Genomic DNA, 14,622 nt, shown 5'->3' with positions numbered 1-14,622 from the left:
TATAGACAAGTTCACAAAAAATAAAGAAAATGTTGTAATAAATGTAATGTCCAAGATGATTTTGGCCCATTCTGCAGGGGAAAGCAGAAAGAGCAAAGTAATAGGTCTCCCTTAACCAGCTTAAGTTAAATGCCAAGGCATAAACAAATTCTGCGCTATTGGTTAGTGAAGTTTCCTGACACACGACAGAGGACGTGACTCCTCCCAGGCATCCTTCTAAGGAGGGGTATAAACATGATATAAATATCAGTGTTAAATCGTCTGCATCCAAGTGTGCTTCCAAATCTAAACATATTTTGTCTTCCATTGCCATATTCCATATCCCTGACACAAGATGGGGCTGGTGATGTTGACCCCTTTTCTGCCCCTTCCCCTAAAAACCCCAGCTGGCTTCTCCCGCTCATGACCATTTCATATCCAAGTTGGTATTGGACTCGGAAGAGGATCCCATGTTTGACCCAAATCTTATTCATTACCCGAATTTAACCGAGTGGTTACTAACCGAACATGTGGGAGACTATGTGTCCTCCAAATTACGTCTACCACTTGCCAAGCAGACCAGAGTTAAATTAAAATCAGAATTACCTCACCCTTCCCTTCCATCCAAAATAACTGTCACCCCAGCCATAGACCCTTCCCTTCTCATTTTCTTTTCCAAATTTGGCAAGAACTCGTGCAAGGGTGTGGACAAAGCCTGGTCCACATACCAGGACACATTATTGAACATTGTCGGTCCCTTGGCCTGTATTTGCGATCTGCCCGAATCAGCACATCTGGATAACTCGACCATTGATCCTCAAGTTCTTTCTCTATGGGTACAACGCACCTTTTGTTTACTTGGCAATGCCAACACCTCCATGACACATGAACGTCGTGAAGGACTGCAATTAAAGTTGGACCCTAGACTAGTCAACTTGGCATCTATGGACACGGGAATTAAGGCTGAAGGTCTATTGTTTGGTGATTCCTTTATTAAGGAACTCAGTAAAAACCTATCTATGTTTGCACCGCTTGCCAGAGCACAACAATCACAGAGAAAGTTTTGCCTCAACATGTTTCTCCAGGGCTAGTAGAGGCAGGTACCTCTTTACTGGCCACAACTTCCACAACCAAGACTGTAGTGTTTGCTTCAATTCTTCCTAATAAGAGTAGAAGCCTCACTTCTACCCCCGGCGCAGGAGAGGTTTCAGAGATTGTGGACACAAGGGTTCCCGATATAATTCCAATTTTCTGGCCTTCCTTTCGTAGGGGGACGTCTGTGCTTGTTTCCACCAAAATGGCATTCCATAACCTCAGATCCATGGGTTCTAAGTGTGGTTCAAGGTTATCTGATAGAACTCCACTCTGAGCCTTTCCAGGCTGTGTTTCCTTCCTTTTCAAAACTCTCCTCCGAAATGGCCAATCTCATATCTATAGAGAATATGTAGAAATGCGCAATCCAGTTATCCCTTCCCGATCCTTCAGGTTTCTTCAGTTTGCTCTTCTTAGTCCAAAAGAAAAACAAAAAAATAATGACAGTGATCAACCTCAGACAGTTCAAGCAGTTTGTTGTTTATCGCCATTTTTTTTTTAAATGGAAGCAAACATTCACCTCAGAGACTACTTGCTCCAGCATGACTGGATGGTTCATTTGGACCTTCAAGATGCCTACCTCATGGTCCCCATACATTCCAACCACAGGAAATGTCTCCCATTCCAATGGCTCAGTCAAACATATAAGTTTTTTACCTCTTCCTTTCCGACTCTCTTCAGCACCATGGTACTTTACCAAACTCATGAAACCGGTTTTAGCCTTCCTCAGAACTCAAGGGCCCAGACTAATCATCTATCTTAACGAAATCCTTTAAATGAGTCAAAGCTTACCTTCTATGCAGGATCATATTTGCCTGACGTGTTCTCTTCTCTCAGACCTGGGTTTCTTATAAACACAGAGAAATCTATGCTCTCCCCAATGAAACAGATAGAGTTTCTGGGTTGTCTAAAAAACTTTTCATCCGCCACTCTCCATCTTCCCTCGACCAAAGTAAAGCCTATAAAATCCGAGATTCTTCAAACCCTTCAAAGTTTGGTAATTTCCCTCAGAATTCTGGCAAGAATTGTGGGTCGGCTCTTGTCTTCCATACAGGCCATCTTCCCAGGCCCTCTAAATTATCAGGTGCTTCAAAGGCTCAAAATCCTACACTTACAAAAAGGTCTTGCTTATTCCGATTCCATCTCCCTAAATTACAAGTCCAGACTAGAGCTGCAATGTTGGATAGACCATTTATATGCTTGGAACGGCAAAACTATCTTTGCCGCAGCCCCAGATCTTGTATTAGAGTCAGATGAAAGCTGAACAGATGGGGCGCCCATTGTGATCCAATCTTGACTGGAGGTTCATGGTCACTAGAGGAGTCCAAATTGTATATCAATTGTTTAAAGATAATTGCAGGCTCATTTGCAATTAGAAGCCTATCAAAAAACAGGGTGCATTGCTCCATTCTTCTTTGGATGCTAGTCAGAACTGGCCCAACTCAACAAATTATGCCTTTCCTCCCTATCTTATGATAAACAGGGCTTTAGTTCAGGTCAGACAGCAACAGGCAACTCTGGTATTGGTGGCTCCATTCTGGCAATCACAAGTGTGGTTTCCCCCCTCCTGAAACTAGCGATGGATTCTCCAATTCTCCTCCCTTCCTTTCCCAAACTCCTCTTGGATTCTCCGGGTCTTCCTCACAATCTAGTGTAAGTCAACTCCCTCAGTCTTTCAGCCTGGAAGGTAACAGGGTCTCCCAATCTTTCCCTCTCAGTTCTCCAGAAGCTTCAGACTACATTAATAAGCCCTGGGCCCCAGGAACCACAAACGCTTACAAATCAGCTTGGTTTTTATGGGCAAGCTGGTGTGTAGGGAAATGTGTCAATCCTATTTCAGCGGGGATAAATTACAAAGTTAATTTCCTGGCTGCTGAAGCTAGTAGCGGTAAAACACATAGTACTATTAACCTTTACAGATCTGACATCTCTACCAATCATGCATACATGGGAAGCCGGTGGGAGAGCATCCGCTCTTTAGGAGACTTTTGAAGGGAGTAAAAATGTGAAATACTCCTATTCCTAAGTACAGTAGTTTGTGGGGTGTAAATGTTGCTCTAAAGTTGTTTATCTCATGGTCTGACAATGTTGACCTTTCTTTAAAGATGTTATCTGCAAAACTTACCATGCTTGATTTCCATTAAATGTTTGTCTGATGTTCGAGTGTTGGATAGTTCTACTCGAGAATTTACTCCAACAGGTGTACTCTTTGCTGTTTGCAGATGCACTAAAACAAATTTAACATCTGTTTTTTATCCTTACTTTCCAGATCAACCCAAAGTATGCTTTGGACAGTGTCTCAAAGTTTACGATCAGAAGATATTTGATTTCAGAATGTCTTCAGACTTCCAACTCCTTATCTCCTTTAGGAAACCCCATAAACCTGTTTCTTCTCCTACTCTTGCTCTTGAGTACCTTAGCAGGTGTTGATACTTCCATTTTTGGTGCCCATTCTTCCAGAGGAGCCATGGCCTCCAAAGCTTTTGGGGCCATGTCTCGTCTCGAAGACATTCTGAGATCAGCTGATTGGTCTAATGATACTGTTTTCAGAACTTTTTACTATAAACTTGCACATACAGCATCTTCTGTGGTTTGTTAAACTGCTTTAAAAAGAATAATAGGAGCCTCCAGTCTTGAAATACAAATGTAGATTTTCCTAGTAAATCATAAAGGAAAGTCTTAATTTTAATAAAGACACGGAGGTGAGTATTATACCACCTCAACATTTATTAATTTCATGTTTTCCCCTCCCTGGCAGTGGCTCCAGCACCTCCATCATCCTCTTAAGGAGTTTTCGTCTTCTCTTGGTGCTTCTTCTGAGTCTACTCTGGGCCTTCATGATGCTTCTGAATCTACTACATGTTCCCCTGTCTCCTCGGGACTTGGAGTTATCTACTTTTGCCATTTTCTCTTTGAATTTAGCATGTGCGATTGTGTTGTCTGTATCAGTCAGTCAATAACTTTATTTTGGCCGTTACGGTCATAAATGTATCACATGCATACAATGCAATGCAATGCAACCATAATGACAATCAATTTTCTAAAAGCAGTAACAAAATGCTTTTCCTTTCAGGGGTCCAAATTTCCTAAGACCCAGGTAAAAAGGTGCCACAGAGTTACATATGCATAAGAAGATAGATTATGACCATCTTGCAGAGGAGGAGCCTGAGGCTAATGAAGTCTGCCTGCCCCCTGTAGGTAAATGGAAACCTTGAAAGTGCCAGTGAATAAAGTGCATAAGGGACTAGGAGTTCAGTACAAAAAAATTCAAGAACAAGTTTGGTTCAATTGTCCATACAATGATAAATTAAAAAGGGAAAAAGATAAAACCAATTAAACTCAGAACCAGGAAGTGTAACTGTAAAAGTCTATGTCGCTAGAAGTAGCAGCATGACCCGTCATGCAGTACAATCCATGGTTGACACAGTACTTGATTAATAAATAAATACATAGTTAAAATCAATTTAAAAAGTGTTAAAAAACAGAGGAATTACGTCTGATGCATGGCCAAAGCATATCTTCTGTGTGAGAAGTTGGCCTGGCATATGCTGTCCTCTAGTTATAGGGGACACCTTGTACCAGTCCAATTCGACTCTTATGGTGATAGGTTAAAGACAACCTTTAAAGAAAGCTATCCTAGTGGTAGCTGTGGAGAGCAGCCTTCAGGCTAAGTCTTGAAGGAGTGTTAAGCTTATTGTTGTACCATAGACAACCTCTTGAATAACCAAATGAAAGAGTAGTCCACACAGGTATATATATATAAAATATATGTATTTATTCTAGGAATAACCACACTAGTCTCTTTATGAGACTAGAGGTGAAGATACAATTCAAACAAGCATTGATAGTTACAATAAATAGCACTGGAATCACAGGGCCCCAGGGGTGGGACCAAACCATATATCAAAAAGTGGTATAAGAACCACAACAATTTTAGAGACAATGCCTAGGGCATTTAGGGTCGCTGGCCCCTTGTGAAACCACCCAAAGTAGCGAGGAAGGGGACCCACGGGAGACGCGTGCAGTGTCTAAAGCTACTGTCGTGATCTCCATTAAAGCCTATGGAGAATGTCGCGGTTGAATTTTACAAGTTTAAAAACACTTCTAGCAGGAGTTCAAGTTCAATACTTTAGAGTTAAGCTTTTGAAGAGCCCACACCTACGAGAGTACTGAGGTACCACTGTTACCTGCCCCAGGGAAGCCGGATGCATAGGTCGTTTTTGATGTCGGGTCGCCGGCTGATTTTCAATGGCAAAACGTGAAGAACTGCTGCTAGCAAGAAGCGTTGTCATTGTCCTGAAGAATGAAAATGTAGATCTTGTAGAGAAGGACCTGAAAGCAGAGGGGACAGAGTCTGGGTCACGGCACAGTGACCAGGGGGCTCAAGGGAAGGAGCCCTTCAATGTCGGGTGCTTCCAGGTGGAAGAGGTGTAGCTTGGATCGTCAGCCATGGGGTCCAGGAGGCGTCAAGGAAGGCCAGCTTCTGGAGGGCGACTGTCCCATGCAGGATGAGGGTCGCTGCGGTGTTAGTGTCCGGATTGGATCCACTAAGCCTTGGCAACTGCAACCCATGCAAACACAAAACTGCTACTGGTGCAGACCCACGAGGTCTGAGCGAGGTCTCTCACAAGGAGACTGAAGAGCAGGCCTGGAACAACCAGGGGAACTCTCAGAATTGAAGATTGACCTCCGCTAGGGCCCACCAGTCGAGAGACAAGGGACTGCGGGAGGCAGCAATTTGGCGTGCGTAAAGATGCGTCCACGGGTCGCCGGAGCGGGCTAGGGCGTCGATCTTTGGCACAGATGATGCTGAGAGGTTGGCTCAATAATGAGCCAAAGCACAATGTCCCCACTCATTGGGGTCGGGTGCTGTGCAAGAGGTGGCTGGTGTCCTGGGGTATTGGGGATCTCGGCACCCACGGGGTCCACGGTGCTGAGCTTTGCTGTGCACACTGGCCTCTAGGTTGCTTGGAAGCCCACCTCAAGGTAGGAAAGAGTCGTCGATGTCCGAAGGAGCAGCGAGGTTCCAACCGGGTCATTTGCAGTGTTTCAGATGCCTGCCAAGCAGGGGGGTAACTCCTTTACCCCAAGGGAGATTTCTTCAGGCAGCTGTGCGGCAGCAAGTCGAAGTTCAAGTCTGTGAAGTTCAAGAATAATCTGAGGCTCTGGGGACCCAGTATTCACCTTTATCCAAAGATTAGGGGAGTGTCCAGATCAGAGCCCACCAATGAGAGGTCAGGCGGGAAAAGGTGGCTACACCCTCTCCCCTTTGTGTGTTTCCCGCCAGGGCAGGGGACAGGATGCCCCTGAACCAGTTCCAGACGGTGTATACAGAATGTAGGCACTGGAGAAGCCTACGTGCAACTCTGAAAGGCATCCTATGGTGCACCCACCCAGTTACAATCCACATAGTCTGTCTGGGGAGGTGGGAACACCTCCCTGCAACAGGATCCCTATTGTCCAGCTGCCGTGGCTGGAGTTCCGCCCAGCAACAGGCAGCCAGAGTCGTGTGGGTGGCGGGTAGCATCTATTTTGTACTTACGTGTGCACTTTTAAATTGGTGTCTAAATCGCCCCTCTAGCATGGGGAATCATGCCCTCAGTCCCATGGCTGGATTTGGGGTATGATTCCTACATGTTTGACACCAAACACGATATGGTTCTGTGTAGCCATTCTCAAGTTATTACGCTATCGCGATACACTTATATTGCAGTTAAGAGTATATGGTATGGCTACACTACAAACAACCCAGCAATGATTTTACGAAGGGGGCAGAGGGGCCCTACTCAGGTAGGTGTCCCCCCTCATACATATCTCAAGACCCTGCCTTGTAGGAATAGCAAGGCCTGCTCTAGGGGTGACCTATGAGGATATATGTGTTGTATTAAGTGGGATACAGGATACCTATATCCCTGTAAGGAGTGCAAGCACCACCTTACCCAGACTACAGTAGTGGTCTGGTGGTGTCATTTGGTATGGCTGTCCCAGGGGTGGCACAATAAGTGCTGCAGCCCCTAGTAGGTCTCTGAGGGACCCATGCCCTGGGTACCTAGGGTACCATCTACAAGGGGCTGGTAGGGTGTCCTCAGTATCCAATTGGAAGGTACCTAGGGTACTCACATCAGTTTAGAGAAGAAGCAGATAGGCTGGGGTCCTGGATTGCAGGGCCACAGCCTGGCTAGTGTAATAAAACAGTCAAAACATCAGCAAAAAGTTGGGGGCAACTATGCAGTCGATGCCACTCTCCTACATTCTGCTAATCCCCATTTTGCCTAGGAATTTAGCAACAGCTCATAAAATTAACGTGCTGGAATCAGATTTTAAGATACGTAGGGTGTCGCTGTGACAACGAGTTCCTAGCGGTTTTTCAGATGGGAACCAGCCACTTAGATCTCAAATTGTAGTACTTGGGACAAGCAAAAAGTATGTGACTGATGGACTCGGCTGTGCGAGAGCAGCCGGGACAGGTCACAGATGCCAAGGAATGCCTGGACCAGGAAGCAACAAAGGTATTGAGGGTAGGTGTTAGACCTGGCACCTTGGCGTGAGTCTCCCTCCCTCTTTTTGTCGCTGTGCCTCATGTGTTTTTAAGGTGTTGGCCGCTCAGAGCGCTGTGCCACTGCCAACCAGTGTCGCGATGCGAGTGCTCCCTAAATTGTATATGTTGGTTGGATTCCATGATTGGATTGTTTGGTTTACTGTCAGACCCCAGTAAAGTGCTCCAGGAGCGCCAGGGCATGTAAATGCAAACACCGCTGGTGGGCTTGCAGCACGGGTTGTGCCACCCACAGAAGCGGCCGGTAAAATATGTCTAAAGGTCTGCCATCGCAGAACCTGCGTGCAGTCTGATACTGACATGCTGACTGGCAAGTGGCCACACTTGCCGGCCCCTGAAACCTTCCCTTAGCTGCATGTTAGTCACCCCTCTGGTAGGCCCACGGGCAGGGTGCGTTGTGAGCCTAAGGTAGGACAAGCCTAGATGCGTGGCATGTCCTAGGAGTGAATTACCGCCATCTTGTTGTTCACTACTGCAAGGCTACCCTGTTCTCATAGGCCAGTATGGGCGGCTGGGATTGTTACATCCTATGATCCTAGCCGACCCAGGGAACATGGTAGAAGATCGAGTTTAGTATGCCTGAACTCTGAATAATAAGGTACATCTTTTCCCAAGGTTTATTTTAATATTCCGGGTTTGCAAATGCCGCTTTTAGAAAGCTGGCCTTTGCTTGCCTAAATATTTCAGCCCGCCTCTGCGTGATGTGTATTTGATGTCTGGCTGGTGTGAGTGACAGGGCTGGGGGAACCCAGATGGGCAGGGCTAGGTAGCCTGGTGGTGAATAGGACGATCGACAGGTAGATGGGTGGGAGGAGTACTCCTAGGCTCTGAATAGGACAGTGCTCTGCCACCTCAATGCCGGCTCCGCCCCCTGTGGAGCGTCTGATGACTCTGCCCTGCACTCTGAAAGAAGAAGCCTGCATCGCGTAAACAAAGTGCTCAGAAACCGGACTGGACTAGGCAAGGGCCCCCCTGGCCTGGGAGAACAAAAGATTTGCTGTATAAATGTAGGAGCCCTGCTCCTAAGAAATTAGATCCGCTTTTGACCAAGAAGAATCCCTGCCTGAGGAGGAGGCACCGGGAAAGCTGTAGGAGGAAGACTGTCCCTATCCTGGGGGATTGGCCTACAGTGGTGACCTTGCTGCCAAGGGGGAGAAGAGAAACTGTTGCTGAAGACTTTGCTTTATTTTTTACTTTCAAGACTTGTGCTTTTCCAAAACGATCTCCAAGGGCTTGGAACTGAGCTTGCCCCCTGAACTGAGCCCCAGGACCATTGGGCTCTACCTGATCTTCACTCGCCTGCTGCTGGACTGTGGTGTCCTTTCCCTCGCCGGAGCTGTGACCCTCGTGCCCCAGTCCCTCCCTGAGCCGTGACCAGGACTGCTTAGCCGCCCCTGCCTTGGGAAGAGCCTCGCTCGATCGGAGCCGCTCCCCCTACGCTGTGCTGGGCTGCCCCTGTCACCTCGCTCGCTGGAGGCTCGCTGTGCACCTTCACCCTCCCGCCGGAATCGGCGTTGTGAGCATCTCCAAGCCTCGGACGGCCCGGACGTAATCTGCGTGCCCGGCTGCCCCGCTTTGTTCACCCGCCACCTGCAACACCCCGCTCTTGTCGTGAGCCTGAAGATCAGACCCCCATCGTGAAGTGTGGGAGGCTCGGACGCCGCCTCGCCCTTCTGTCGAAGAGCCGCTGAAATCCCGCACCCGCCTTTGCGTCAAGAAACAAGGTACTGTACTTACGAACTCGACCGCGAGCTCACATCGGATCCAGGGTCCGCAACGTTCTGATTTCCCTGTCATCTGCCGTGTGCTTCCCGATCGCCGCCTCAGCACGAAGTGCGCTGAGGCCCACAGTTACCTTGTGCCCGCCTAAAGAACTTTCCGTAACAAAGAGACTTTACCGTATTCCTAAGAATTGTGGCCCCATCAGTTCATCGTTACTGGGCCTTGTATTTGAATCTGCTGAATCTACATAAAAGCTTATTTTTATACACTACCTGATTGGTGTCCGTTTGTGGTGCATGAAAGGGGTTTACTGTATGTGTATTGCATTTGCTTAACCGTGTACGCCTGAGACTTAGCCTAGACTGCTCGCGCCACGCACCTAGAGGGTGAGCAGGGGTTATTCTGGGGAGTCATCCTTCGCCCTGACAAGAAGTAAAGGGTCCCTGCTTGTTGTGGGTACACACCTGCGTCAACCAGAGCCCCCTCATTTCTAACATTGGTGGCAGCGGTGAGGATTTACGGATTTGCATTTGTGGTTTGCGTATAGTGAACCACTGATCACCACGTAGTGAGAGCCGACCAGTAACACAGCCACAAGACTAGCAATTGTTTTTGTTTTGCCAAGAATCTCCGTTGTTAAAGCCATGCCTGGTTCACTTCCCGCCGGAAGGGCAGCTTCTATAATCTCTGGATTTGAGGACATAGATTGGGAAGAAGGCGCACTTGAGGGCTATACAAATGAAGAATTGAAAGGTTTTTGCTCCAAGTTCAGAATTGCCCAAACTGGATTGAAAAACAAGACCCAACTCGTGATGGCGCTGAGGGCCTGGTATGAGTCAAAGGCACCAGAGAATCAGGTGGAAATGGTTCCACCAGAAAGTGTCCATGAGTTTGGCAGAGGCCTGTCGCCAGAAGAGTTGGCAGACAGGGCAGCAACCCGGGCACACGAAGTGGAGATGGCAAAACTTCATGGGCAGATGGATATGGAAAAACAAAGATTAGCCATGGAAGAAAAGAAACTACAATTAGAGCATGACATGAAGCTGAGGGAGCTGGAGCTGAAAGCAAAAAGTTTGGAGCTTAATCCCTCTGGTGGCAGCACACCGCCAGTACCGGCGGAACCAAGAGTTTATATTCCCAAGGATGTAGTGAAGGAGTTCTTCAAGAATGACGACATCGGACAGTGGTTCAGAGCCTACGAGGTAGCCATGTCTTCCCACCGGGTCCCTGAGAGAGATTGGGGAGCGGGGTTGTGGGGACGGTTCCTGAGTGAAGGGCGGGACACACTGTTAGATTTACCTGCTGATGTTCATAATTCTTACGCCCATATGAAGGAAGCCTTGATGACTAGGTATGGGTTGACCCCTGAGTTATATAGACAGAGGTTCAGCGGTTGCACTAAGATTCCCAATAGTACGTATGTGGAGTATGTGACTTTCGTTTGCAGAGCGCTGGATGGTTGGGTAAAGGGTAGTAAGGTAAATGATTATCAAGGGCTTCTTGATTTAATGGCATGGGAGCACTTGTCCAGTAATTGTTTTCCTGAGCTACGCCAGCACCTGATAGATAGTAGGCTGACTAACCCTAGGAAGCTTGCTGAGGAGGCGGACCGCTGGGTCAGTACCAGGGTCCACAAGAGTCCCGTGGGAGATTCCGCCAAAAGTGGGCAGGGTCCCCAGCAGAAGAGTGGGGGGGACAGGGGTAAACAGAAGCAGTTCCCAAAAGGGCCCCAAAGTAGTCCCCAAGGGAACCAAGGGAAGGGTTCTCAGCCTCCCCCACCCCAGAAACCGACCGGGGCCCCGACAGGTCCCCCTGTTCAGAAGGGGCCCGTCAGATGTTACAGGTGTAACAATTTGGGGCATTTTGCCTCTAATGTAAAGTGTCCATTGTTTGGTAAACCAGCACCCACTGGTGCTCCACCCCGGCAGGTGACTAGTGTAGCCTTGGGGGAGGAGAGGGATGTCCAAGGTGGGTGGGGTCCCGCAGAGATGTCCCTGGTCTCGCTAGGAGACCGTGAAGTGGTCCCCCCAACCCAGCTGCCTGAGAACACTAAGAAGTACAGGCAGTGGGTGACCATAAATGGCCATAGAGTGGAAGCTCTCAGAGATACAGGAGCCAGTGTGACAGCTGTCAGGTGTCACCTGGTGTCTCAGGAGCAGGTGGTTCCCAATGCATTCTATCCCGTTGTTGCCGCTGACAACACAGAGAGGCACTGCAAGGTGGCTCAGGTTCCCTTTGAGTGGGGGGGGGGTCTCTGGTACTCTTCAGGTAGCTGTGAGGCCCGCCATGCCTGTAGACTGTTTGTTAGGGAACGATTTGGAGAGCTCACCTTGGGCTAAGGTGGAGCGGAGTGCTCACCTGGAGATGTTGGGTATGCCGGATTGGGCGTGTGTCACCACACGGTCCATGGCAGCCATTAGAGGTACTCAAGAGGTCCTGGAGCCTGAGAGGGAGGCCCAGGAACCGGCCTCAGAGAGAAGGAGCAAGGGGCGCGGGAAGCCGGCCCCTGAAGTTCCCACGGTCCAGGAGGAAGCAGACCTTGAGGGGGATGCCCTGGAGCCTACAGGGGAGCAGATAGCTGAACTGGGAGACCTGCCAGGGCTGACCCATTGGCAGCAGGAAGGGGGTCCCACCAGGGAGGACTTTTGTAAGGCGCGGAAGGAGTGCCCTTCTCTCGTGGGTATGCGGCAGCAGGCTGCAGACCAGGCCGCAGGTGATCAGTCAGGATCACATTTTGTTTACTGGGAGAACGACCTCCTATATACCGAGCCTAAGGTTGCTGAGCCTGGGTCAGCCCATGCGCTGGTGGTACCCCAGGACTTCAGAGCCTTCCTACTGGGGCTGGCTCACGATGTGCCATTGGCAGGGCATTTGGGGCAGGACAAGACCTTTGAAAGGCTTGTCACCCACTTTTATTGGCCTCAAATGCGCAGGAGTTCAGATACTCACTGCAGGACATGCCAGACTTGCCAGGCAAGTGGAAAGAGTGGAAGGAAGCAGAAGGCTCCACTCCAGCCATTCCCTGTGGTCGGCACCCCATTCCAGCGAGTGGGGATTGACATTGTAGGGCCACTGGACCCCAGGACAGCGATGGGCAATAGGTTCATCCTGGTGGACCATGCCACCCGGTATCCGGAAGCCATCCCTCTGAGGACAGTGACGGCCCCCGTGGTGGGACGTGCACTGGTGGGAATTTTCTCCCGAGTGGGATTCCCTCTAGAGGTGGTGTCTGACCGAGGTACCAATTTCATGTCCAAGTACATGAAATCTCTTTGGCAAGAGTGTGGTGTAACCTACAAGTTCACCACCCCTTACCACCCCCAAGGAAACGGGTTGGTTGAGAGATTCAACCGAACCCTCAAAGGCATGATAATGGGCCTAGAAGGACCCATGAGGCGTAAGTGGGACGTCCTTTTACCGTGCCTTCTCTTCGCTTATCATGAGGTGCCACAGAAGTCTCTGGGGTTCAGTCCCTTTGAGCTTCTGTATGGTCACCCAGTCAGAGGACCTCTAAGTCTGGTCAAGGAAGGCTGGGAGCAATCTCCCAGGAAACCTCCCCAGAATGTATGTAGTTACATGCTGGCCTTCAGGAATCAGACAAGGCGATTCAGGCAACTTGCTGAGGCAAATCTGGAAGCCAGCCAGGAGGAGATGAAGCGGTGGTACGACCAGAATGCCACTCTGGTAGAGCTTCAGCCTGGACAGAAGGTATGGGTCTTGGCCCCCGTGGAGCCGTGTGCGCTCCAGGATAAGTGGACCGGTCCCTTTGAGGTGGTGGAGCACAAGAGTCCTGTTACCTACGTGGTGGACCTGAAGTCTCCTAGGAACCCCTTACGGGTCCTACATGTGAACCGCCTCAAGGCCCACTTAGAGAGGTCCCAAGTGGGCATGCTCTTGGCAACAGATGCTGGGATGGAAGTGGAGACAGATCCTCTTCCTGACCACCTGTCAGCCAAGGAGCAAGATGGGTCAGTGGATGGTGTCATCCTCTCTTCCGCCCTGACCCCTGAGCAACAGAATGATTGTTGCCAGTTGCTGGGACAATTTTCTGATCTGTTTTCCCTGGTCCCTGGTGTCACTGATTGGTGCGTCCATGAGGTGGACACCGGGGATAGTCCACCTGTGCGGCACAAGGCCTACAGGGTGACTGACAGGGTGAGGACATGCATCAAGGAGGAGGTCTCCAAGATGTTTGCACTCGGGGTAATTGAGTCTTCCAGCAGTCCTTGGGCCAGCCCAGTGGTCTTGGTCCCAAAGGCTGCAGCGCCGGAAGCCACACCCGAACTCTGGTTCTGTGTGGACTACAGAGGACTCAATTCAGTCACTAGGACTGACGCACACCCCATCCCCCGAGCTGATGAGCTCATCGATCGACTAGGGGCTGCCAACTACCTCAGCACGTTTGATTTAACGTCTGGGTATTGGCAGATCGCCTTGACCGAGGGGGCCAAAGAGAGGTCAGCATTTTCCACCCCAGATGGGCACTACCAGTTCCGGTTTATGCCCTTTGGGATGAAGAATGCCCCTGCCACCTTCCAGAGATTGGTCAACCAGGTGTTGGCTGGGCTGGATTCGTTCAGTGCAGCCTACCTGGATGACATCGCGGTGTTCAGCTCCACTTGGGAAGAACACCTGCGACACCTCTGGGAAGTGTTGATGGCGCTGCGCAAGGCAGGCCTCACGATCAAGGCGAGTAAGTGCCAGATCGGGCAGGGTTCCGTGGTGTACTTGGGACACCAAGTTGGGAGTGGCCAGGTGGCACCCCTTCAGCCCAAGATAGAAACCATCCTGAATTGGGAGGCGCCCAAAACCCAGACCGAGGTGAGAGCCTTCCTAGGTCTCACAGGGTACTACAGGAGGTTTGTCAAGGGGTATGGCAACATGGTTGCCCCCTTGACAGCGCTGACTTCGAAGAAGCAGCCGAGGAAAGTGATTTGGACTGACACCTGTCAGAAAGCTTTTGAGGCCTTGAAAACTGCTATGTGCACGGCGCCCGTGCTCTTGGCTCCCAACTTCTCCAAAGAGTTTATCGTTCAGACAGACGCTTCAGAGCATGGTGTGGGGGCTGTTCTTTCACAGATTAATGAGGAGGGCCTAGATCAACCCGTAGACTTTCTTAACAGGAGGTTACTTCCACGGGAACAGAGGTGGAGTGCTATTGAGCGTGAGGCATTTGCTGTGGTCTGGGCGCTGAAGAAGCTAAGACCCTACCTGGTTGGGTCTCACTTCCGGGTTCAGACGGACCACAGGCCCCTCAGATGGTTGATGCATAT

The sequence above is a fragment of the Triturus cristatus genome, chromosome 2_1 (assembly GCF_964204655.1).
Source record: "Triturus cristatus chromosome 2_1, aTriCri1.1, whole genome shotgun sequence".
NCBI classification, from domain to species: Eukaryota; Metazoa; Chordata; class Amphibia; order Caudata; family Salamandridae; genus Triturus; species Triturus cristatus.
Note: the sequence above shows the minus strand (reverse complement) of the source record.